The following is a 24,102-nucleotide window of genomic DNA, read 5'->3' on the forward strand; positions in this document are numbered from 1 at the left end:
AGCAGTTCGAAAGCACGTCATAGTGCAAGTAGATAAATAGGTACTGCTACAGCGGGAAGGTAAACGGCATTTCCGTGTGCTGTTCTGGTTCGCCAGAAGCGGCTTTGTCATGCTGGCCACATGACTTGGCCCCCTACCGGTAGGCCAATAACGCGAGATGAGCGCTGCAACTCCGGTCCGTCACGACTGGACCTAATGGTCAAGGGTCCCTTTACCTTTACCTAATAACATAAAAAGTCCTGTTTCTCTAATGCTGCAAAGACATTTAGAGGTTGAAACAATAAAAAAGCAAAATAATTCCAGGTGGACTTTAAAATATTTCCTGTGTCTTTTGAATCAAATGCCTCTTCTTCGATAGTAGCTTTTTAAAACAGCCAGTTTTTCTGCTTTTTCCTGGCTCCAAACAGGTTATTCTCTAGACTATGCCACCTACACTAACCACACTCCTTCTGTGGAAAGCTACTTGGACTGGCAGGGATCTGCACTTTTCTTCTTCTTCTTCTTCTTCTTCTTCTTCTTCTTCTTCTTCTTCTTCTTCTTCTTCTTCTTCTTCTTCTTCTTCTTCTTCTTCTTCTTCTGTATTTAACCAGCACACCTGACATCCAAGAACACCTGGAAAAACCCACAGAGTTTGTAAACTGGGAATATGATTCAAACAAACCTAAGCATTTTCAGGTCCCACTGACCAACTGGAGATTTAAAGCAGTCCTACTGAAATCAACTGAACTTAAAAGTGCTTGTATTTTTAACATGTAACTTTATTGTGCATATTTCTTGCAATCCATATGTTAGGGTGGGGTAGCACCTCTGCTCCTTCTGAGGTAGTTTGTCCATCTTTGCTCCCCACCCTGCACTCAGTTCTCACCTGTGGCTCCTAGAAGCTGTCAGCATGCAGCAGCAGCCACACCTCGAGAACAGCTGGACAGCCAATGGCTTTCAAACCCTCAATGAGTTAGGGACTTCCCTCGCATGCAATGACAGGCACCAGTGGATTGAGCGTACAATTCCAATAGTGGATCCAACGGACAAGAAGATGGTTTCTGCAAAGGCTGTAGAGAGAAGTGAGGGACAGATGGGGCTCGTCAACCTGGGAAGGTAGCCAGCCCATCCAGGAGAAGGAAACTCTGGTCCTAAACCTCCACTGCCTTGCGTCTATACTCATTCAGGAGTAAGACCTCAGGAGTAAACGTCAAGGACAAAATCAGTACCTGCTGCCTCGTGGGACATCTTCGGCAAAAGAAGAGACTAAGGACTAAACCCTACACAAATCCCTAAGATGGTTAGATGCCGTTTTGTACAACTCTTTCTGGCAACTCCTGGAGCCAAAAGTATTGCTCAGCAAGGGCAGCCCAGGACCTCCATACACACTGCCCAGGCCTGCATCTCGGAGAGGTCACTTCAGTGCTGCTAACACAGCAAAAACAACACATGAGGCAGCAGTTATGAGTGACTGGTCTCTGCAGCCGCAGCAGATGCTATGTTTCTCCAGCGGTTTGACTTCACCCCGAAGGCACATGCTGTTGTTTCTCAAGACAGACAGATGCCAACAATAACAATATACATTTGAAGACATTTTATGTCCATTTGTTTTTATTTTGATTTTATCAGTATTTTAATGAATATTTTATATTGTTTTATGTAAGCGGCTTAGACGTTTCTGGTCAAGTAAGCAGCATATAAATGATGTTTTTTTAAAAAAAAAAACGAAAACAATTTTGGCTTAATCACACATTATACTTTTAGCTTGTGCCAGCACTGTATATGCTAAATATGTAGACAATATGGGGTTTGGATTTCTTTCTTTGTATGAATTAATTATGCATGTGGACATTGAAAATGCCGTCTTTGACCTGACTGATATAAGGTGTGTGTGAGAGAAACTCTCTGGTTCTGGCATCTTAAATGCAGCTCATTAGGGACGTGGGTGGTGCTGTGGTCTAAACCACTGAGCCTAGGGCTTGCCAATTGGAAGGTCGGCGGTTCGAATCCATGTGACGGAGTGAACTCCCATTGCTCGGTACCAGCTCCTGCCAACCTAGCAGTTCAAAAGCATGTCAAAGTTGCAGTGCTCATCTCGCTTTATTGGCCAAGGGAGCCGGCCATTAGCTTCCAGGTCATGTGGCCAGCATGACTAAGCCGCTTCTGGCGAACCAGCGCAGCGCACAGAAATGCCTTTTACCTTCCTGCCGGAGAGGTACCTATTTATCTACTTGCACTTTGACGTGCTTTCAAACTGCTAGGTTGGCAGGAGCAGGGACCGAGCAATGGGAGCTCACCCCGTCGTGGGGATTCAAACTGCCGACCTTCTGATTGGCAAGCCCTAGGCCAGGGTCCCCAATCTAAGGCCCGGGGGCCGGATGTGGCCCAATCGCCTTCTAAATCCGGCCCGCAGACGGTCCAGGAATCAGCATGTTTTTTTACATGAATAGAGTGTGTCCTTTTATTTAAAATGCATCTCTGGGTTATTTGTGGGGCATAGGAATTTGTTCATATTTCCCCCCAAAATATAGTCTGCCCCCCCACAAGGTCTGAGGGACAGTGGACCGGCCCCCTGCTGAAAAAGTTTGCTGACCCCTGCGCCTAGGCTCTGTGGTTTAGACCACAGCGCCACTGTACAGGTAAATAGGTACTGCTTCGGCAGGAAGGTAAACAGAGTTTCCATGCAGTGCTCTGGTTTCGCCAGAAGCATCTTAGTCATGCTGGCCACAGGACCCGGGAAAACTGTCTGCGGACAAACGTTGGCTCCCTCGGCCAGTAAAGCGAGATGAGCACCGCAACCCCAGAGTCGTTCGCGACTGGACTTCACTGTCAGTGGTCCTTTATCTTTACCTTTTTAGGTGTATTTATACTGTTCAGATTATGTCTTAATTGTCATCCATGAGAATAGTATTGAATCCAGGGGAAGCAAATGCCCTTGCAATCTTGCCATCTGAGGGTTGCAATCCTATGTACACAGTGCCCTGGGATTTCAAAGTAAATATTGCTACCCTGTTACACAAGTCTATTTATGCAAATCTTTGTTTGCTGGCCTTAGCATGATTTCTCAAGGGCTCTCCTAGATTCAATGGACTTGCATCTGCATTGGGTCCTGATCTGGTCCCTTGGATGCCCAGGCCCTAACCACACACTAGCACATGGCCACCCCAAAGAATCTTGGGAACTGTAGTCTTTGGGGGAAGCCATGTAAATACAGTTGTGCTTTAGATCGCATAACCCCCCCCCCTCTAAAGCGCTGCGTCGGTTCAGGGATCTGATGTCCAGGTAGTCTGATTGCCAAGGTTGGTGCTTCTATGGCCTGGGATCCGGCTCTGGTTTCCCCCACTAAATTTAGATGATAGAAGACCCAAAATAGGCCAGTGGCATTTAATGTACACTTTTCTTTTTGTCAGGTTTAATGAGCTGAGCCCCTTTAGACTGCTTGCGGGGGGGGGGTTAGATTGTCTACACAGCGGACGATTTATTTACACACAATTTATTTATTTATTTTCAGGATTAAAAACGCAGCACTTCGCCACACCGAGGACGAGCTCATTCCCGGAGTTTAAGAGATTCACTCGGAGGTAAACCCCACACTTTTCATGGACTCTTCGTGGCGCTGCGATCCTCGATGCGCTCGTTTGAAAAATTACGTGTAAGGGTTAGATTGGACTGGATGTAGCGGCCTTTAAAAAATAAAAGAGGACTGGAAAAGTTGAATCTGTGTGGGTTATGCTCGATATAAAACTACGTGCTCCAATGAAACCTTTGCAACTCGCCCTAGACTGGACTGAGATATTCAAACTTTGGTGCTAAACACTCTTGCCTTGATTTGCGTCGAGACGGACCTTTCGGCCAGGAAACCTGAGTCGGAGCGAAGCGCCACCGCCTGCTCCCCTGCGATCGTCCGGAGTGAAAGCCTTCAGGGTCGCGGCCGACTTTGCCGAAATTCTGTTGCCTCCGCGCTCAGCCGAGAGTGGCACGCGGCCCGCCAGGGAAGGAAGCGAGGGGCGCCCTGGCGCGCTGCCCGCCCCTCCCGCCTCGTGCTCCTGTGCCCGGCTCCCTCGGGCGCGCAGGCTCCGGCGGCCCCCCTCGCTCTCTCCCCCCCTCGCCTGTGCCCCGTCCGGGGTGGACGCGGGAGGGGGGCAGCGTGACGCTTCTCCGAAAGCCGCGGAGATTGGAGGCCGCCGTGGGGGCGGTCCTGGTGCCTTTAATCTTCCCCTCCATTGGGGATTATTGGCGAACACTGTAATCTGCCAGCCGTAGAGACGGACGCGCCGGAGCGACAGCCGCGGGATTGCCGAGCGAGCGCTGCAAACCGGGAAGTTTGGCCGGCGCGGGACAGGACCTGGACTGCAGGACCGGCACGTAAGTCGCAAGGAGCGGATCGGGAGGGACGGGGTGGATCCACAAGCCACGGGTGCCTCACCTTTTCTCGTTGCTATTCATAAAAGCCGCTATTCGGCGCAACCGGGGGTCGGGTCGGGTGGGCCAGCGCCTCGGCGGTGCCTTTCCAAAGGAACGCTCCAACTTTACGCGGCGGCGCTTTGCGAGCTTCCTCGCCGCTAGTCCCCGGCGGCCCCCGCCAGACCTTCGAGATGTCTTTAAATAGGGTTTCATCCTCGCTCTACTTTACTACAACGGCTAATACTTGCGTGGGTTGGGCTTACCGTGTCTTTGACGTACTCGCAGGAGTTCAGCGACGGAAGGAATCTTTCTGGACCGGACTGCTGGCAAATGGTATATCGTTGCAACGAGGAGCAAATCTTGCCATCAGCTCGCTCCTTCCCTCCGCCTCGGTTCAGAATAGGGGTTATAGTCTGTGGGGAGCGGATGTCTGGAAGAGCCCCCGCTGGGTCTTCTCTGGTCTCCTTTGGTGACCTTCTGTTGCTCCTTGCCGTGCCAAACAATTATTTTTATTTCTCTGGGACTTAGAAAAAAATGTTTTAGGTATTCAAATACTGCCTTTCATATGGTATCCCAAGGCAGTACACAATGGGAAAAAAGTACACTTTCTCTCTACCAAAACTTTTAGTATTACTTTCAGCTCTTCTACCATCTTTTCTCAGCATCACAGACCTGGACTAAGAAACACCTAACTTTTCTGAGAAAAAGGGACAGTTGTAACTAGCCTCACACTTAGTTAATAATACTGTTAAATATTTCTGCGGTGTCTAATATATTTTTGAGGTGTTAGTTTACGGTAGAAAATGAAGATGGAAAGAGCCATCCATGCTTGTTTCATCTCTAGCATATGAGATTTGATAGCCTGGTACTATGGAAAGGTACAATGGAAAGGTCCCAAGATCAAAGAGTAACAGTACTTTGTTCTGTGGTCGGGTCTTCCTCTTGCACAAGCAGCTTCCAGATTATAGTGGGATGGGCATCATCTTGGGACATAGCTGCCAAGTTATCCCTTTTTTTAAGGGATTTTCCCTTATGCTGAATAGGCTTCCTCGCGAGAAAAGGGAAAACTTGGCAGCTATGTCTTGGGACAATTCTGCACACACACCATTCCTCACACAGGGCATGATCACATCCATCTGCAGCCCAAATCATGTGGGCAGGTAGCACATCAGTGCACCTCTAATGTGCAGCTTCACCCACAGGCACCATGTATTTGCACCCGTCCCCCTGTCATCTCCAGGTGGTGTAATGCCCTAGAGGAAGAGAGAAATGTCTCAAGAGTTCTCAGTTAGAAACATTACTACTGTGCTTAGGCCCCAGACTTTCCGAATCTGTGTTATCTCTAAGAAATAGAAAACACTTACTGTACTCTTGTTCTCTGGGCTCAGAAAGCAGAATGGCCAGTGATGGTTTTGAGGATATTTTTGTGGTTTTTGCCTCTGGTGGCCCTGTAGGAGCAGTGGTGGGGTTTCTCCTCTGCAGTCAGAGGATTGCTATTTTACCTTTTCTGGTAGCCCCTTTAGTACAGTTTTTAGAAGGCTGAAGCGGGGAGGCCATAATTTGACTAAAACTGAAAGGAGTCAGGAGAGAGAATTTCATTAAGCCCCCCCCCCCCACACACACACTTCGCTTCCCATTTCATACTGAAGTGACAAGAATGGGACCAGGTTACCTCTAGAGGTTTCTTCCAGTTGTAGCTAAGAGACAGTGCTGGGATATTTTCAGCAACTCTCGCCAGACTGCCTTCGTCTCAGTATCAGAATAATGGTATCAGTCTGCCTAACAGGATTGTTGTACGCAGGGCTTTTTTTTCCAGCCAGAACTTGCTGGAACTCAGTTCTGGCACGTCTCAGGTGGGCACCAATGCCATTATAAGAGAACAAGGGAGAAGAATAGCACTGGTTGTAGGGATTACTGAGGCAATGTATGTGAAGCCTTCAGATATTTGGAATACATCATAAGAATGTTGTGCTTATTCTGTAACTGTATTCGGAGACAAAATATTAAATTCCAACTATTTTGCATATGGACGGTTTATGATACATATTTTATATGCACACACATTTTCCCTCTCATAAAGCCCACTGTAAAGCTGTGTGAATTGTCCCAAATGGAACAGGGCATGCTGATCTCATTACTAAGACTAATTTATTCATATTTGAACATAATTCACTGCTAAAACGGCAACGTCTTGGAAATGCTGAGTACTCAGAGTGGCTGGATTATCCAGGAGGATAAGAACTTGTCTGATGTTTGCTGTGTCCTGTGCATAAAGAAAACCCTCCACTTTTTCCGGTTTTAATTTTTAATTGGGCAGGGGAGTGACATATGTTTCCTAGCTCTGGAAACTGTTGCAGCCTAGATCAAATATCAGGACCTTCTGGTATAGACTTGAGCTGGACCGAGCCATGTGGAACTAGGGTAGTTTGGCATTCCACTGCCCTACGGAGCTTGTGTTTTGTTTGGGAGTATGGAAAGTCTCCGGTTTCAGCTCCTTGTCGTTTGTGGCACAGTTTTACCACTGGCCTATGAGGCCAAAGCTCTCACTTAGAGCTGTAGGCTGTTTGCAGTGCTGTCTGTTTCTAGGAAAGGAGAAGCAGGAGAGCAGTCATAGGCTGGCTGTGGTAAGCAGTGGGACATGCCTATAGGAGAGTATTTATAGAGCTTGGCCTATTAATGCATTTTTGTGAATGCAGCAAGCACATTGCATTCTCTGGTAGGCTCCTCACTCCCACTCTCAGCTAATTTCTTCACCTGTGTACCCAGAATAAATACATATCTAGATCTACGTATGCAGAGTCAACAATTAACTGCTCTGTGTGGTCAGGGAGGGCAGAGAAGGACCACTAAATTTACATCTGCAACAGCGTCACCTCCCAAAGTGACACAGTGGTAGAAAGCAGGCTGACTTTTCTCTTGCATTCTGAATGGCTATAAACTTTGCTTTTCAAATTCAAATCTGCCATTCTCTCAGCTTTGAGTACACGGTCAAAATAGTTGGCTGAGGCTTTGATTTGGAACAAAACTGTGTTTTTAGCAAGTGAGCTGTTGCAAAGCCATGCTGCAAGCAGCTTATACTATACATACATACATGTTTGTTTGTTTTTTTGTTTTTTTTGGTGTGTGTGTGTGTAGGTTTTCAAGAGGCTTAGGGCAGCTCCTCCTTCTCTTCCAAACTGTTTGCTTTACTATTTCTTGGTGCGGAGACTGGGACAGCTAAACTATATGGCTGAAGTGGCCTAGTGAGTCTGGGGATGCCGACATTGTTGAACAGAAATAGTGTGCCAGGACATGGTTGATTCCCTCTGACCAAGTCAGAATTGTTTAGCACTGGGTGGATAGGTCTGCTGTGCCCAGGATACAGAGCCAGAAAAACAAGACAGGCCTGTTGTATTTCAGGATTAGTTCCTGAAACCTTGGGTGCAGTACAAAGTAAGCCATTAATACCAAACCTAAAGAACCATGCCAGTTCATATTGGATCTCCAAACCTAGAAGTTAGTGTGGGATTGTCGCTTTGTTTCTTGCAGGTTCCCTTGTGGGCCTTTGACAAATGTATAGTTGGCAGAAATTCAGTGTGCACTACTGTTTCTGGTACAGGGTGAAGTGATAGGAATTCAACTAACCTGTTCAATTTCTGGCTTTCATCCAGTTGTTCTGTGTGCCCATTATACATTTAAAGCACATTTACAGCACAAAGAATCTTGGGAGCTAGTTCACCACTTGCAGAGCCACAATTCCCAGCATGCTTCACAAATGACAGTCACGTGCCTTAATGTGGGGAAGTCGTGTGCCTTAAATGTGCTGTAAATGTATGTCACAGGAGCCCTACCAAATCAAATGGTGACATTCCAAAATAAAAAGGAATCAAGTTTTTTGGTAAAAGAAGAAGCTCCATCCACTGACCTACACACTTTCTGGACTGAAGAGATCTCTTTACAACTTCTTTCAAAGAACACCAGTAAGCAGCAGTTTTATATAGGCAAAGCATGCTCCTAGTGCTTCTCCATGCCTCAAGCTGATGGTCTGAACGTTGCTGTTAGTGGGAAGCCCTGCATTGCTTCTAACATGGGGCCAAGATGCTCTTTATCTTGTCAAGGCTGGCATGGATATTTGTCCACTCTGCACCCAAACAAGGGCAGTGTTCGAAACTCACATTGTTCTAGGTGCATTTTGCAATAGGGAATTTCATTAGCACAAGCAGTTTCTGAGCTCTGGGCACAGTACTGCGCCTAAGATTTCAGATTAAAACTGCAGAGTGGAAGGAAAGGAGGAACTTTTTCTGTCTCCCCACTTCCAGCTATTCTCTGAAGCAGGCTTCCTCAAACTTGCCCCTCCAGATGTTTTTGGCCTACAACGCCCATGATCCCTACCTAGCAGGACCAGTGGTCAGGGATGATGGGAATTGTAGTTTCAAAACATCTGGAGGGCCGAGTTTGAGGAAGCCTGCTCTGACGACTAGAGAAAAGACCCTCTTAAGAGTATTGGGGGGGGTGAGCAGGGGAAGGACCAGACCGTGTGAAAAATGAACATAATATTTTAGCTGCAGTTCATTCGTTTTCAGCTTTGTGTTATTGTTACAGTGGTACCTCGGGTTAAGAACTTAATTCATTCTGGAGGTCCATTCTTAACCTGAAACTGTTCTTAACCTGAAACACCACTTTAGTTAATGGGGCCTCCTGCTGTCGCCGTGCCACCGAAGCACAATTTCTGTTCTCATCCTGAAGCAAAGTTCTTAACCTGAGGTACTATTTCTGGGTTAGCGGAGTTTGTAACCTGAAGCGTTTGTAACCTGAGGTACCACTGTATATAAAAAAACGCCTAGACATTCCATTGTTGCACCCATAACCTAGGTTTAAGGTGCCATTTAGCTCCTAGCTTTCATATCTCAGTTTCTAACACTGAACAAGGGCACAGTTGTTTGCTGTTGGAAACAATCAAAGGTTCATGTTGGAGGATAGGACGGTTATGGGTAATTTCAAGCGGCTCTTCCTGTGGCTTTTGTCATCTGATCATCTCAAAGAGCCTTGCGTTCATTCATTCACCCTCACGTCATCCCGTCCGGCAGGCATTGTTCCATATCCCCATTTCACTGGCAGGTACTGTGGTGTGGTGTGACAAGGAACAAGCTGGGCAATGGTACAGGCAGGGCAAGGGACCTTGGCATCCTTGCTGCTTTCAATGTCGTATTCTCATAATCACAAGGAGAAAAATGATGGCCTTTCTGCACAGTTTAGTTTATGGCACAATAAATGACACATTTGTTTCTCATTAGTTGCACACAATCCACATGACATCCCTCAAGGTGACGTATGGCTTGGAGAGAATATGCCACAATATTTTGTACCTGAGAAATTTTTTGTACCTCCCTTTCCAGTTAGTGCATTAACTGACACTGTACTTCAGGTATTTTGTGAAGCTGCTTCATTCTATGAACTTTCTCTATGTACTGTATTAGGTTAAGTTTTGAAGGCAGTGTGCCTGTTTGTTGTATAACCACAGCACTGTAGCACTTCCCCACAGTATTTACAACTCTAGCAGCAAGCATCACCAACAACTCTATTCCCTCCTCTCCCATTGTTGAAAGTATGACATAATATTTCATGAACCCTTTCTGCGTTTTTAGATGTGATGTGCTTCCCCTCTCTAGCACTAGAGTGCATGTGTAGCCAGATGGTTTGAACATGTGTTGCAGCTGGAGGAGGGGGGCAGAAGCACAACTTTCTCTGATCTATTAAGTGTATAAGTGAGAATTTAAAAAGAACTTTGACTACCATATGATGACTAAAAAGTGGTCAGGATTATTTTTTTCATACATGTATAACATATTTATATGTGTTTCCTTAAACATCAAGGGGGGGGAATTCTGAGGGTACAAGCTGTTGAATCAGTGAAGCAGACTTCCTTGCAGGTTGTGATGGATTATCCTTCCTTTTGAGCAGGCACCCCCAAACTTCGGCCCTCCAGATGTTTTGGACTACAATTCCCATCTTCCCTGACCACTGGTCCTGTTAGCTAGGGATCATGGGAGTTGTAGGCAAAACATCTGGAGGGCTGCAGTTTGGGGATGCCTGCTTTTGAGGTTTGTAAGTGGGGTTTAGATACCCACCTGTTGCAGTAGTGGGCTTCCTGAATTAGCAGGGAGTTGGACTGGGTGACCTTTGAGGTCCCTTCCAAACCTGGGATTCTATATTAGGCTGTTAGATACATAAAAATTAAAAATAGAGGTGGGTGGGTTGTTGTTGTGTTTTTAAAATTGTGACTGAGGCTTGCTTTGACTGTTTTGTGAAAAGGCCCCCTTTTTTTTACATAGCAAAATTTGTGTACTGCTTAATTTAAAAACCTCTAGGCAGTTTGCATAAAATATTTATAAGAACATACAGTACCAATAAAATCAACAGTCATAATAAAGTCTAACGTAATAAAGTTAACCGTATATAAATAAAGCTTACACTTTAAATGCTGTACTATTCATTGAACTCCTCTCCTATTCCGCAGCTTGGCCAAGACCAAGGGGCTTGGATATACAACTTAATGCACTGAAAGTAATTTCACTTTCATCACCACCAAAGGAATTCAGGACTCAAGTTGGCATTTTGCATAAGGGGGCAGCTGATCCTAGGATCCTCTGATGCTGTGCCGATCCACCAGGTCTAGATCTAATTCCAGTATAATTGAAGTAGAAATCACAATAGTTAGAGGCAACCTAGTTATACCAGCAGACCCTCCTGTAGCATCATTGGCAAATCCTCCACATTAAGCCTGCCTAGAAGGAACCAGTCAGCATATGGCAAGAAATGTTCTGATGGCATCACCCTGTTCAGCCCACACCGCTCCCACATACAAGGCCCAAGCCCGCTGTCAAGGTGAGCCCACAGCACTTCCCTTGCCAGACGTCCATAGAGGTACATTAGCAACTGCTGTCCATAGCCACAAGCACTGCAGTGCTCCCCTCAGACCAAGGAGGCAAGGCAACAGCCTGCTAACAGCACCTTTGCCAGGAAAAAGCCTGGGCCGGGCAGGAAAGGAGAGGTTGTCATTCCAGTCATAAGCGTCAGCCAAGCAAGTGGGTAAGAAGAGGCCCAGACGTGGAAGCCAGTTGACCACAGGCTTCTCAGGCAAACATTACAAGAGCCCTGATGAGTCAGACCAAAGGTTCATCCAGTCCAGCTTCCCATAGAGGCCAAGCCAATGCCTCTGGTAAACCCTAAGCAGGGCACGAAAGCTCTCCGCCCACTGTCTTTCCCCAGAAACTGTCATTCACTGGCATACATCTGAAACCAGGAGGTTTCATTTTTGCTAAAAACTATCCCCTCCTGAAGCTGCTTTTCCTTAGCAGCAGTGACCACCTGGGCTCTTGTTCCATGGACTGGCTTGTAAGGTGTGCTTGCTCTTTTCCCAGTCATACCTTGCCTTTGAGCTTCAAACAGATCTTCCGATCCACCATGCTATCTGGGTGAAAAAGTAACAGGTCAGATGGCGACCCTGCTTCCTTCACTATTGCCCTCCAGTCGATAACTCAGCAGATGACGGCCTTGCATCTTCTGCCTCAGTACCCTGGGAAGCCCTGGTCATCCTATCAAGAGGTTTGTTTGTTTGTTTGTTTGTTTACAGCAAACCCTTTGGAAATTGCTTCCCTTGCTGCAAGCACTCATATAAGTAAACAATGCTTCACATGCACTTGAGCGGCACCTTTAACGGGAGGTCTTGTGTGGAAGGAGTGCGCATACACTGTGCGGCCACAGCAGCCCTTGAGGGCAAGGGCTGTCCTTGCATGGCAGAAAGGCCAGGTCTCATTGCCCACAGCATGCAGAATACTGCAGCTGGAAGTACATAAGCTGTGGAGCAAACAAACCACTTCCCATTTGGACTATTTTCTTTGGCGGATGCATAGTAAGTAAACCTCTTAGCTCACAAGATTGGTTTGTTTTCTCGGGGCATTGTTTTCAAAGCTGTATTATGCCTGGCAAGATAGTGAAGCAATGCATTGTACAGAATTGGGTGGCTGTGCGTGCATGTGCCCCCCCTCCCTGCTAGCTGTCGATTTCTTCCCCACACATATATTTCCCGTCACCTCCATTTCTTTCACCTCATTTTCTCTGCCAGAGCTCAGTGGGCAATCCAATCAAAGGAGATCTTCAGAGAGAACAATAATTTTAAGGCACTTTAAAAAAAAATCTTCTTTAGGTTATCATAATGCCCCAAAGTGCACTGCTCATGTTTTGTTTTTAGCACACAGCTGAATACTTTCTGCAAGCTCTGCTCCACTGAACTCTCCCCATTGGCATGGGGAGCTATATGCACAGGAAGTGCTCATTTTCCAAAGGAGGAGGAGGTACAGTTTTAAAAACATCACCAACTGGGAGGGGATGCTGACACACAGAGGAGCGAACGGGATTTGCAGCAAAAATTTTATGGATCCAGGACTGGGGTGAAAGATTATTTGCATGTTTTGGATGGAGCTTGGGCCTCCATGCAGTAGAAAATTTTGTTGTATCATTTCTATTTCAAGGCACAGGTCTGGGCTTTCCAGGTCCATGTCTGAGCGCTTTCCCCACAAAAACCTGATCTTTACTGCTGAGAACCCAAATTGACATGTGCTCTGATTCAGCAGTGAAGATCAGGTCTTCCTGGGGGAAGCGGTGGGGAAAGGAGTGCTCAGAGACAGACTGGGAAAGTGTGGACCTGTGCCTAGAAAGTGCGGGGGCAATAGGTAGGTGTGGTAAAGTTCTCCTAAGAAGAGGCTGCTGGATCAGGCCAGTGGCCCATCTGGTCCACTACCCTGTTCTCACAGTGGCCAACCAGATGCCTATGGGAAGGCTACAAGCAAGACCTGAGTGCAACAGTTCTCTCCCCACTTGTGATTCCCAGCATTCAGAGACGTACTGCCTCCTGAAGTGGAGCAGAACATCGCCACTGTGGCTTATAGCCATTGGTTCCTCATTACTCAAGATAGGAGGCTAGAGACAGCCAGCTTCCCAGACTTTAAGGAACTACCTGGCAAATTTGTTGCCTGTATTTGTACTAGTGAAATAAAGCATAGCTGATACTTCTGTTTGCATGCATGCCGTCTTTTATCCCTCCCTGGTTAATAAATGCTGGAGCCATCTTAATGTGGAAGGCATTAAGCTATTTTCTTGGGTGCTCCCACACTAGGGGTAGGATTCAACTAAGTTGTTGCATGTATGGAACAAGGTCCACTCAACACAATAGGACTCGCCTCCCTCCCATGGCCTCTGTGCCCCCTAAATGTGCTCTGGAGGGTTGGACGGAACTCCCAGAACTATGGTGGAGCTATGGACACCAGTAATTTCAGAAGAGATTTGGAATTAGGGTGCCCCACATTGTAGATCCCTAGTTATGGGGAGCAGTGTTTTGTGTTCTTCCTCTTTTAAAGCCTTGATTTCTGTGCACACCCCAGTTGGTAGATGGCTTGAGCTTTTTCCAAAGGGCAAATTGGGACATGAGGAATGAGTTCCTGTTTCCATCTCGGCTCCCATAACTGGAGATGAACAACTGAATTGGAGCAACGGTCCTGAGCAAAAGACAGGCCCTTCAGTTGACTTGGTGCTTCAGTGTGGAAGTCACGCAACAGCACAGCAGAGTCATTAGCAACAGATGGATGCCACTGTGGGACTGGGAGTCAGCAGTGCAGGCCAAGGCCTAATTGCGTATTGTTTTCACTGTCAACTGAACATTGAGAATTTGAGTGGTGAAAGAAAGCATTCTGGAATGCTAGTCTTCAGAATAAAACCAGAGGAGGCATGGAAGGATAATGGAGAAGGATAATGGACGTTGAAGGTGGGTGTGGAGGAGACAGTGAAAAACGGCTGCACTCACTATGTGGGAGTTTACCTGACAGGTTCCATTCAAAAACAATAAATTATGACTCCCTTCCACCAGCAGCATTTTCTTAAAGCCTGTGGGTGCACCTGTGTGTCTGTACCACATACCATTTTATTTGACTTCCTTCCTTGTGGCTAGCTGGATTAATCATTTGTAGCCTTAAGAAAATGAATATTAACTGTTTTAATAAAGCCACAAGAGGCCCTTTAGTTTTCACTGAGTCTTTATGTGCACAGCTCAAAATTTAATGGGGCTTGCTTCTGATCAAGGCTCTGCAGAAATGGTTTTTGATTCCTCTTAGACTAGAGACCCTCTTGTCCTGCCCCTGTATGTTAATCATTGTTGTTGTCCCTTTTTGTTCCCTCTCTGTGGAGTTCCACGGCCACTGTGGCTCAGGGTGCCAACACACCTCTTCCAAAGACCACTGGGGCCTTCTAATAGTTGTGTGCATGACAGGTTCTCATGGCTTCTCTAATACAACACTTCACTGATGGGATAAACTACACCTGCCCAAATGCCCCCACCCCAGCCAGTGTCATAAGTGTATGAACAGGTCATAAGTAAGACCAAGCGCTAGCAGTGCTATTGGGGCATCCTCTACCTGAAATCTCCCTTGAAGCCCATGCAAAGATGCCTGCTGGATCAGACCAATGGCTCATCTAGTCCTGCCCCCTGTTTCCCACAGTGGCCAATCAGACACAGAAGCAGGGCAGTGGAATTCAGATCTGTTCCAAATCACCCCATTTAAGCTGCTTCCATACCCACCTGCCTGCAAACAGGTTTCCAAATGTGTTTTAGCCTCTCCAACACCAACATTTTAAACTTGGGGATATAAAGGAGTTTGGAAGGTAGTTTCAGAGTGGAACAGTAACAGGTGGGGAAATTGTTGAGCACACACCCTCCCTCTGCCTTTTTTGCTTTGCAATGCCCCCTCTCAAAGCTGCTTTTTCCCCTTGGGCTTTTATGTGCTCATGCATGAGATGTGTAGCCCTGTCCTAAAATGGAGATCTGAAGAGATGCATGCTTTCTTCTTTCATACCTCTCAATGGCACCATGCGGAGGCAAATCATTATAGCCGCAGCAGGCCAAGTGACCTCTGCTTTGAGATCAGGTGGCTGCCCATAAGTTTGTGTGTTAGGTCACCGAATAAGTCAAGAAAGAAGGAAAATATTGTCTTAATAATTTCCTTATTTGAGAGCAGGCTCTTTCTGCAACCTCTCATCTCTGATTCCCACCTCGCTTCTACTGAAATTCTTTGAAAACATGCCAAGAACCCCGATATCTGTGTGTGTTTCTTTCTTTGTTTCTTGGCGCCTACTGACGTCAGCTTTACGCTTGACAAGCAAAGATTTCTGCACCAAGGCACATGCCATCCAAATCACATTCAGGATGCTGGCAGGCCACAGGAGCTTAGCAAGCCATAATGATGGGCCAGCAAGTACCGTATCCCTAGGGCACTGGACTGGAATTCACAACCTTTGATTTCCTTTTCTCCCAAAGGTCACTTATTCAGTCTGCATAGATCCCACCCTTTGTATAATAGGGATTGTACAACATCTTCTTTGTCGCCAGCGTCTATTGAGAACTATGGGTCCTTGATGGGCTAGGGACTGACCACCTCCCTCTGTGTGACTGTTTAGTTTTCAATCCTGGTGTTACGATGGATACGTTGATATTACTTTCATACCAGTATTTATTTGTAAATAGTAATTTATTTATCAAGCCACTAGACAGCAATTTTGAGTCTGCCATCACTGCGGCTGGCAGTAACTCTTCCTTCTGTCTTCCTGATTGTCTGTGCCTTACTGCCACTACCTACCTAGGGGACATCGCATGACTTATTCTAGATTAGCCCATCTGTTTTTCAGTTCTAGGACCCAGTCCTGTAGCACAACAACTGAAGAGACTGTCCTTGAGAACACAAAGAGTTATTTTCTCTTGTAAGCCCTGTCAGCCCTCACTTGCTCAGGGCTAGGGAGAAGGGCACCCAGGTCCCGACTGTGTGGTATATTCAATCAAATTCTAACTACTGTACTTAGAAGAAAACCATGGCCGTTTTCATTGAAGCTTACTACATACCGGTAGTGAGAAGTCATAGGAATGTAGCTGTAGAGCCAACCGTACCCTGCATCTTGATTTTCAGAAATTAGACCCACAAGTCATCTACACCATTCATTGAAAGCATATGGCTTCCCCCAAAGAATCCTGGGAACTGTCATTTATTGATGATTCTGGGAATTGTAGGTCTGAGAGGGATAAACTACAGTTCCCCTGATTCTTTGGGGGAAGCCATAACTGTTAAAATGCTATAAGTGTACTTTAACTGTATGGTGTGGCTGTGATGCAACACACAACCATGCAAGTCCTGTTTTCCATATACCATGACTAGGTATGGGAATCTTTCCCACAGTTAGACTTTGGTGCAGAGACCTCCTTGCATTGAGGGCCACTTTTACAATTTCATAAAAGCATGCTTCTGTGTGAAGAGTTTTGTGAGACTGGCCATACATGTTTGTTTTTTTCCAGCCTGTCAGGAACCCAGTCCCTGTGTGTATGAAATCGTGGTGTGAGAACCAACCCCTTAGGGTCAAGTGTATGTCTGTCATAAAGAGAAAAGAGATAAGACATAGCGTATATGACAAAGTCCCAAGCACAGCTTAAATGTTGTCAGACAAAGTGCTGGAATCAAAGGATTGAGCTATGCCTGATCAGGGAGAGCCTTTCCAGGGCAGTGAGAGATAGTGGGAATGCACTGGGACAGGCACTGTAGAGGCATAGGAGCAAGTCATTGTGGACTAGGGATATTGGAAGACAGCCATTTCTGTTCCACCCTGTATTGGTCACAATCAGCACTGCTTCCATTCAGTTTCTGCAAAATACTGTACTATATTATTAAGCTATACAGCAAGCATACAGCATGAGACTCTTAATCTTAGGGTCGTGGGTTTGAGCCCCACGTTGGACAAAATATTTAGGGGATTTTGCAGGGGGTTGGACTAGAGTATGACCCTTATGGTCCCTTCCAACTCTACAATTCTATGATTCTATTTACATAACTTAAGTCATTAATTACACTTGCAAATTATGTATCATTTGCAAACTTAAAAACGATGTATTTGCTTACCTGATTTCTGTTCCTGGCCACAGGTGAACATGTAAACTACAGCAAATTCCACTTGACTTTCTCAGCAATTCTCTGACATCCCTAGGATGGACAAATATTGGGTCCAGAAGGATCTCTCTCTCTCTCTCTCTCTCTCTCTCTCTCTCTCTCACACACACACACACACACACACACACACACACACACACACACCCCTCTGCCCCACCAGTATCTCACCTGTTTTCCCTAAGGCAGAAAACATCACTCCTGAAATTTCAGTCAGTGAAATGTTTATCTTCTCTTTTCATCTACCTCACCACCCATGATTCGACCTTAAGACAATGATAGACTAAGTGCAGGGTACAGCAAGCATACAGCTGGAAGGAAGGACAAAGGGACAGCGTAATTGCAGAGGCCTTGGCAGTGGAGAACTAATCGGTAGGATGTGCCCTGATGACTTGAGGAAGGCAGCCACATGGCCACACACCGTGTGAGAAGGAGTTATGCAGCGCTGAGGAGTGATGCCTCCATTCTAGATGCCAGGTTTGGTTGGTTTTAAATGCCCAGAGGGGCTTTCATTCGTAAAGAAATTTGATACATAGCCCAACGACCAGACACAGCAGAGTTTTGGGCCTTGGGAAGGGGAAAATAATTAAATTATATTGAGATGCATAGAGGGGTCTGACATAGGAATGGAAAAGAATTAGGCAGTCTCAAATATATAGCTACTTCCACTTGCCCAGCGTTGTACTAGATAAAAATACAAGAACAGTCCAAAGTCAAGGAGCCATTAGGTTCCACGTTGATGGGAGGAGTAAAGTTTTGTAGTTGGAAGGTTAGAAATTCAGGGAAATCACCTGTGACCTGGTTTTGTATGTATCCTTAAGGGAACTCCACTTCCAGTGCAGGAGAAGATCTTGAAACAGCAGCATCTCCTCTTCCTCCAGATGGAACTTTTGTGCTAGTCTAGCTATATTTTCTAATGGATTCCAAATTCCACAAATATGACCCTTTTGAGAAGGTATGAGGTTTCTAGGGCTGATTATCTAAATAGTTCCCTGTTGATCTGCGTAGTGATGCCAGATACCTGGAGTCGGGCCTGACACAAGAAAAACTTTTATTTCCTTGTAGCAAAAGTTATTTCTGAGATGCTTTGTACACAGGATAAAGGTACAGGCTAAAAACAAATAAGGTGCAATGGCTCTGGACATGGTATGTCCTGGGTTCAAATCCCTACTGAGCCACAAACCATAAAGCACTGTGCCAGACTGTAACCCAGAGAATGCACATGCAGCTTAGATTTCCCAGTACCCACCTTCACCTCAGCTCTCTTGCCAGCTCTTCTCCCTGCTTGCTGAAATGTACAGGGCTGCAGGAATACTGCACAGTAGGCAGATGACAGGGCCAGGGAAGAAATGGATGGGGAAGGCTGCAGCCATCTTTCTCCTGCTATCCTGGGGGAATTTAAAGAGGCTACATAGATACAAGTTCTCAGTTTTCAACCTGTCCACCTTACTGATAGTTAGGGGTCCACTGCTTTCATGACAGGGTTCCTGTGCTTTTCACAGCTGCGTTACAGACAGACAGACAGACAGACAGGACAGACAGACAGACAGACAGACAGACAGACATTCAGCAGTTACTGTAGACCTTGCCAGGGAGAGAAATTGGAGTGGCTTTGCCTGTTGAATACAGTGGTACCTCGGTTTATGAACACAATTGGTTCCGGAAGTCTGTTCATAAACTGAAGCGTTCATAAACTGAAGCGAACTTTCCCATTGAAAGTAATGGAAAGTGGATTAATCCGTTCCAGACAGTCCGTGGAGTACTTAAACTGAAGCGTTCATAAACTGAAGCGAACTTTCCCATTGAAAGTAATGGAAAGTGGATTAATCCGTTCCAGACGGGTCCGCGGAGTACTTAAACTGAAATGTTCATAAACTGAAGCATGGGTGTAATTGGTTCCGGAAGTCTGTTCATAAACTGAAGCGTTCATAAACTGAAGCGAACTTTCCCATTGAAAGTAATGGAAAATGAATGAATCCGTTCCAGATGGGTCCGCAGCGTTCATAAACTGAAAATTCATAAACCGAGGTGTTCATAAACCGAGGTTCCACTGTACTGGCAATTGCACAGCAGCCTGTGGATCTAGACCAGGACTTGAGGTGGTCTTCATCTGCCTGCCTGCCTCTCCCTCCTAGAGTCCTTCCCATTGGAGGGTTGATGGGGTTTTTTTTAAGAGCATTCCCCCTTTTGACTCTGAGGTTTTCCCCAACCTTAGTTTGTGGGAGCCCCCCCCTGGTTTGGCCCCATAGCAGGTAGGGCTTGTATCAAATGGGAGGTGTTTGATCAGAAGCCATGATATCACTGTGCATATGTGAATTCCACTTCTACTCCTTTCTTAGTGTTTAATGGGGGGGGGGTCTACTAAGGAGGGTAAAATTCTTCTCTTGCCCTTTACAGTCTCTCACATGTCTTCTCCTCTGTGGCCCACTGTAGCACACTCACCATTTTCCTTATGCCCCTATTTTCACACCCACCCAAATTTCTCTCCCAGACACACATGGCCTCCATACCAGCCTGTGTCTCATTTGCCAACCAACTCCTATGCTTCCCTCCCCTGGTGTCCCTCAATTAGCCCCCACACCCACCCACCCTCAACATGGCTTCTCTAACCTTTGCCCAAGGCCCTGAGCCACTGCAGAGCTTTCTTCCTGCATTGTCTACCTTACTCGGTCACACTTGGGCAAGGAGACGTGTCTGCCTGTTAATCACTATCAGGCCAATCCAGGCATGATTAATTCTCTAACAAGCCAGTTGTTAAATACAGTAATAGAGGCTTTAGCAGCTCAATAGCTGGCCTCTTGGGAAGAGCAGACACATGAAATTCTTTGGGGAGATAGAAGGCAGATTTGTTGCATAGGGCAGGTTCTTCCTTGCCCACTGGGCTGGAAGGGAGGAATACAGTCGGATGAATTCACCAGCCAGCCCTGAAGTGTGAATTGGTGACCATAGGGGTGACCTGTCTAATATGGTTGAGAAATAGCACTTTAGAGACAGGGAACATGTTAAAGGTATTTGTGGACATGTTTATGATGTTGTTTAGCTCCACAGCCCACTGTGTGTGTCAAATGTGGCAAGTTACAGTCATACCTCAGTTTAAGTATGCTTCAGTTTGAATACTTTCAGTTTAAATACTCTGTGGACCCATCTGGAACGGATTAATCCACTTTACTTTCAATGGGAAAGTTCGCTTCAGGTTAAGTACGCTTGAGGTTAAGTACAGACTTCCGGAACCAATTGTGTACTTAAACCGAGGTACCACTGTATAGGGAATTTTAGTGACATACTCAAGGCAGAGAAATTTATGGCAGTTAATAAGAGGTGGGAGAGAAAAAAAATGTTTTAATTATCCAGTTAGATAATGGCAGGGTGGGCTCTCTACACTATCAATAAATGCTTGCAGTCATGCAACACATTGAAGTACACGAATCCTATTCCAGTTGATGTGGAGTGGCTGAGGCAGAGGTGCAAGCCACTGCCTCCATTCTCTGTGCCACCTAGATGGCAACTGGCACACCTGATTATAAGCACACAGGCAGTAGATGTTGCTGAAGCTGGACTACTGTGGTTAATTCTCCTTTTGAGCTGTACGACTAGCAGGGATTTGCTCCATGAGATTTGCTGCTCCATGAGAAAGGGATGGTCCGTTGTGTCCCTCCACCCACTTCAAGTAGTATTCATTTCAGTGGCAAAGTGACCAGGGAACACTGGATATAGTCTTATGTCCTGAGCTAGATGACCCCCATCTTAAGTTTGATATAGACAAGCCTTTCCTTTTGCTAGTGGCTCCCTTTTACTGAGTCAGTCTGACAGAAGCTCTAGGGTTTCGGGCACAGTGTGTTCCCAGCCTTACCTGGATATGCTGGGGATTGAACTGGGGCTCTTCTGCAAGGAAAGCACATGGCCTACCACTGAGTTATGCCCTTCCTATAGTGTGAGCCAAATTTTGCCTTAGCTGTGAAATCATTTAGTGGCCTGGAGCAAGCTTGTCTCCCTGTCTTAGCCCAGCTCCCTTGCCGTCTGCAACACAGGACTGGCCTTCCTTGTAGAGCAGCTGCAAATAAAAAATACTAGACTAACATTCAAAGATATTCCCATGCAGAGCACAGTGCCTTTGCACTGGGAACAATGGAGCTGAAAGGATAGGGCCCTTAAGGCTCTCTTCACTTCCCTGAGCTCCTGTTTTTATTTCTAGACACTCAGACTTTGCAAAGCAATGTTTTCAATTGCGCTGTTGTACAGAGCCCACCTTCCCTTCCTCTCCTCTCACGCTGCCTCCAGAATCCCACATGAAAGAGTGTGATGCTTTCTTCATTATACTCAGGCACACAGCCACTGGAGTTTGTTTGTTTTGTTAGGTTGCCTGTCAGCAGGCTCTCTCCTTCCTAGTCGAGCATTCAGGAGACACTGGGCGAGAGGGAAGAGCAGGTTCCTATTTCCTTTTGTGTAGCCAAAGGGGAAGACACCAGCTCTTCCTGCCTGCCTGCAGGCTTGGGCTTTGAGTCCCCATTTCTTTGCCAGAACTCCAGGAGAGTGAAGGGTGAGCCAGGAGGCTTTTTATCTGGGATCTTTCCTTGTAACTTGAGCTGCTGGGGAACCCTGGAATGAACATTGCTGGGTGAAAACCTAGCTTTGTAGGCCACAGCAAATTCTTTTAGGTAACCAAATTCATTTTGCAAAATACGCTTATTGGAAATACTGCAAGGGTGGGATGGGGGATTTTTATACACACTGATCATTCTTTCCCCCTTTTGAGTTTCTTTGCAATTTTTTGATTTATCTATTGTTTGTATAGCCGAAGTCCTCTTCCTGCAAAATCCCTGTTGCAAGCAATGGGAGCTCTGTAATTCCCATTCATTTTGGTTCAATGGTGCTTATGCAAAAGATCTTCTCAGTAGCTTGCATCCTAGGTCTCTTTGGCAGAGTTATTCACAGGTATTCCATGAACGGTCAGTCAGAAGATCCCCCCCCTTTCTAATCTCTAAGGAACAAATGAAAAGGGACAACAGTGTTATTGTCATTCATTAATCCAATGTATTATAAATGCCTATGTACAATCCATTATAGAACAATCTTTTGGATAGTCAACAGCAATGCATAAGTCCTGCCATCTATCTACCAAATCAGCTGACCATGAGACAGTCTACCCCCCCCCCATATGTCTTCCCTAGGGATTTGTGGAGCCTAGGACAAATCACTGTGCCCCCCTGTCTTGCTCCCCCCTCCCGTCTACCGCCTCCTCTCTTCATGGTGATGGTTGTAGTGGCAGCCCCTCTTCCGCTCCTCCCATCCATCCCATGAGTTGTTGTGCCTCTCTTCCCTCCCTGGCTTGCTTTCTTTTTCTTTTTCAGCTACTCTAGTGGCGGCACTGCCAGTGAGGTTCTCTTCCACCACTTCCTCCCTTTATCTTTCCCCTGGAAGGGAGGAGGTGGAAAGCCTTGCTGGCTGGGTCAAAGGTGCCAACTATGGCCACCAGTGCCAAAGTGTGGCAACTCCCCCAGCTGTGACCCTCCACTTCTCCCACTCACCAATACCTGCTCCAGGTGCATACTCATTCTCCCCAACTTCTCACCTTTTTCTCTTCCTTTCCTGTGTCTGTCTCCCTCGTGTATGTTCTTTCTCACCCTCTCCCCTGACAGGCTATGTTCTGCCTGTGGCAAGGGTTCAGTTCAACATCACAAGGACAATTCTGTATAGATTTTTACAATGGTTTCCCTGCAACCCCCCCAAAAAGGTTTTGCTTTTCTTTTTCCTAGGTGAGAAGGCTGACCCATGGAAATAGATTAGGCAACTTCCTTCACCAGAGTTTCACAGCAACATCAGGTGTGAAGTGGGGGTCTCAGTGTGCCATTAGCTTCCCTAAATGATGTCAACATGTGATCTCAAGCTTTGATATCTCTGGGGTGGGGAACCTGTGGCTGTTCATATATGCTGTTGGACACCAGCTGCCATCATCCCTGATATTTGGCCATTCTGGCTGGGACTGTGATGAGTTGGAGTCCAAGAACACCTGCAGAGCCACAGGTACCCCACCTCTTTCTTATGCTTTTGTATCCCGAAAGGCGAAGCCATGGCAAATTCGTGCAAGGAAACCTGCTTCACTTGGAAATAATATGGCACCAAACAACTGGAAGACAGTAGCTGGTATTTTAGTACAAATGAGAGATTTAAATAACCCTGCTCTGCTCTAATTGCAGGGATGGTTGTTGGCCTGTAGTGTTAGTCATGGCTTACAGATGGAGAAACAAGCACAACAGAGGTTTGCACTGTCTGCGTAGATCTGTTGACATCAGGTCAGAAACCAAGACCCTGGCACTAGTGAGAGTTTTGCAGCTATTATTATTACAGTATTAGTATACCACCCTTCATCCAAAAATCCCAGGGTGGTTTTATGGTCAAAGTCTTTTGTTTCTACTAAATTTTGGTTGTGGGGTTTCCGAATTCCTAAGTAATTATGCAGCTGTTTGTTAGTAAAGTACAGCCTTTTAGCAGTTTTCCTTAATGACTGTGTATGCATGAAAGAGAGAGAGAGATGCTGAGATATTTCTGGATCAAAATAATTTTTAGAAAATATAGGAGGCTAACAGCTCAATCCTAATGTGCCTTGCAAATTTGTTCCTGTAGCCGTGGCAAGATAAGATCAATGATGCTACAGCTGCCGCTGGATTAGTAGATAGGTTGACATTTGCAGGACTGACATTGGTTGAGA

At 46.1% G+C, this 24,102-nt stretch overlaps 1 protein-coding gene across 1 annotated transcript in view; it reads left to right on the forward strand.

Moving 5' to 3' along the window:
- Nucleotides 1–4,101: 4,101 nt before the first annotated feature.
- Nucleotides 4,102–24,102, forward strand: part of SLC38A3 (solute carrier family 38 member 3) — a 76,135-nt gene continuing 56,134 nt past the window's right edge. The window contains exon 1 of the mRNA XM_035106000.2: nt 4,102–4,344. The gene's annotated coding sequence lies outside the window, so the exon portion shown is untranslated. The remainder of the gene's footprint in view (nt 4,345–24,102) is intronic.

The sequence above is a fragment of the Zootoca vivipara genome, chromosome 2, assembly GCF_963506605.1.
Source record: "Zootoca vivipara chromosome 2, rZooViv1.1, whole genome shotgun sequence".
Lineage (NCBI taxonomy): Eukaryota > Metazoa > Chordata > Lepidosauria > Squamata > Lacertidae > Zootoca > Zootoca vivipara.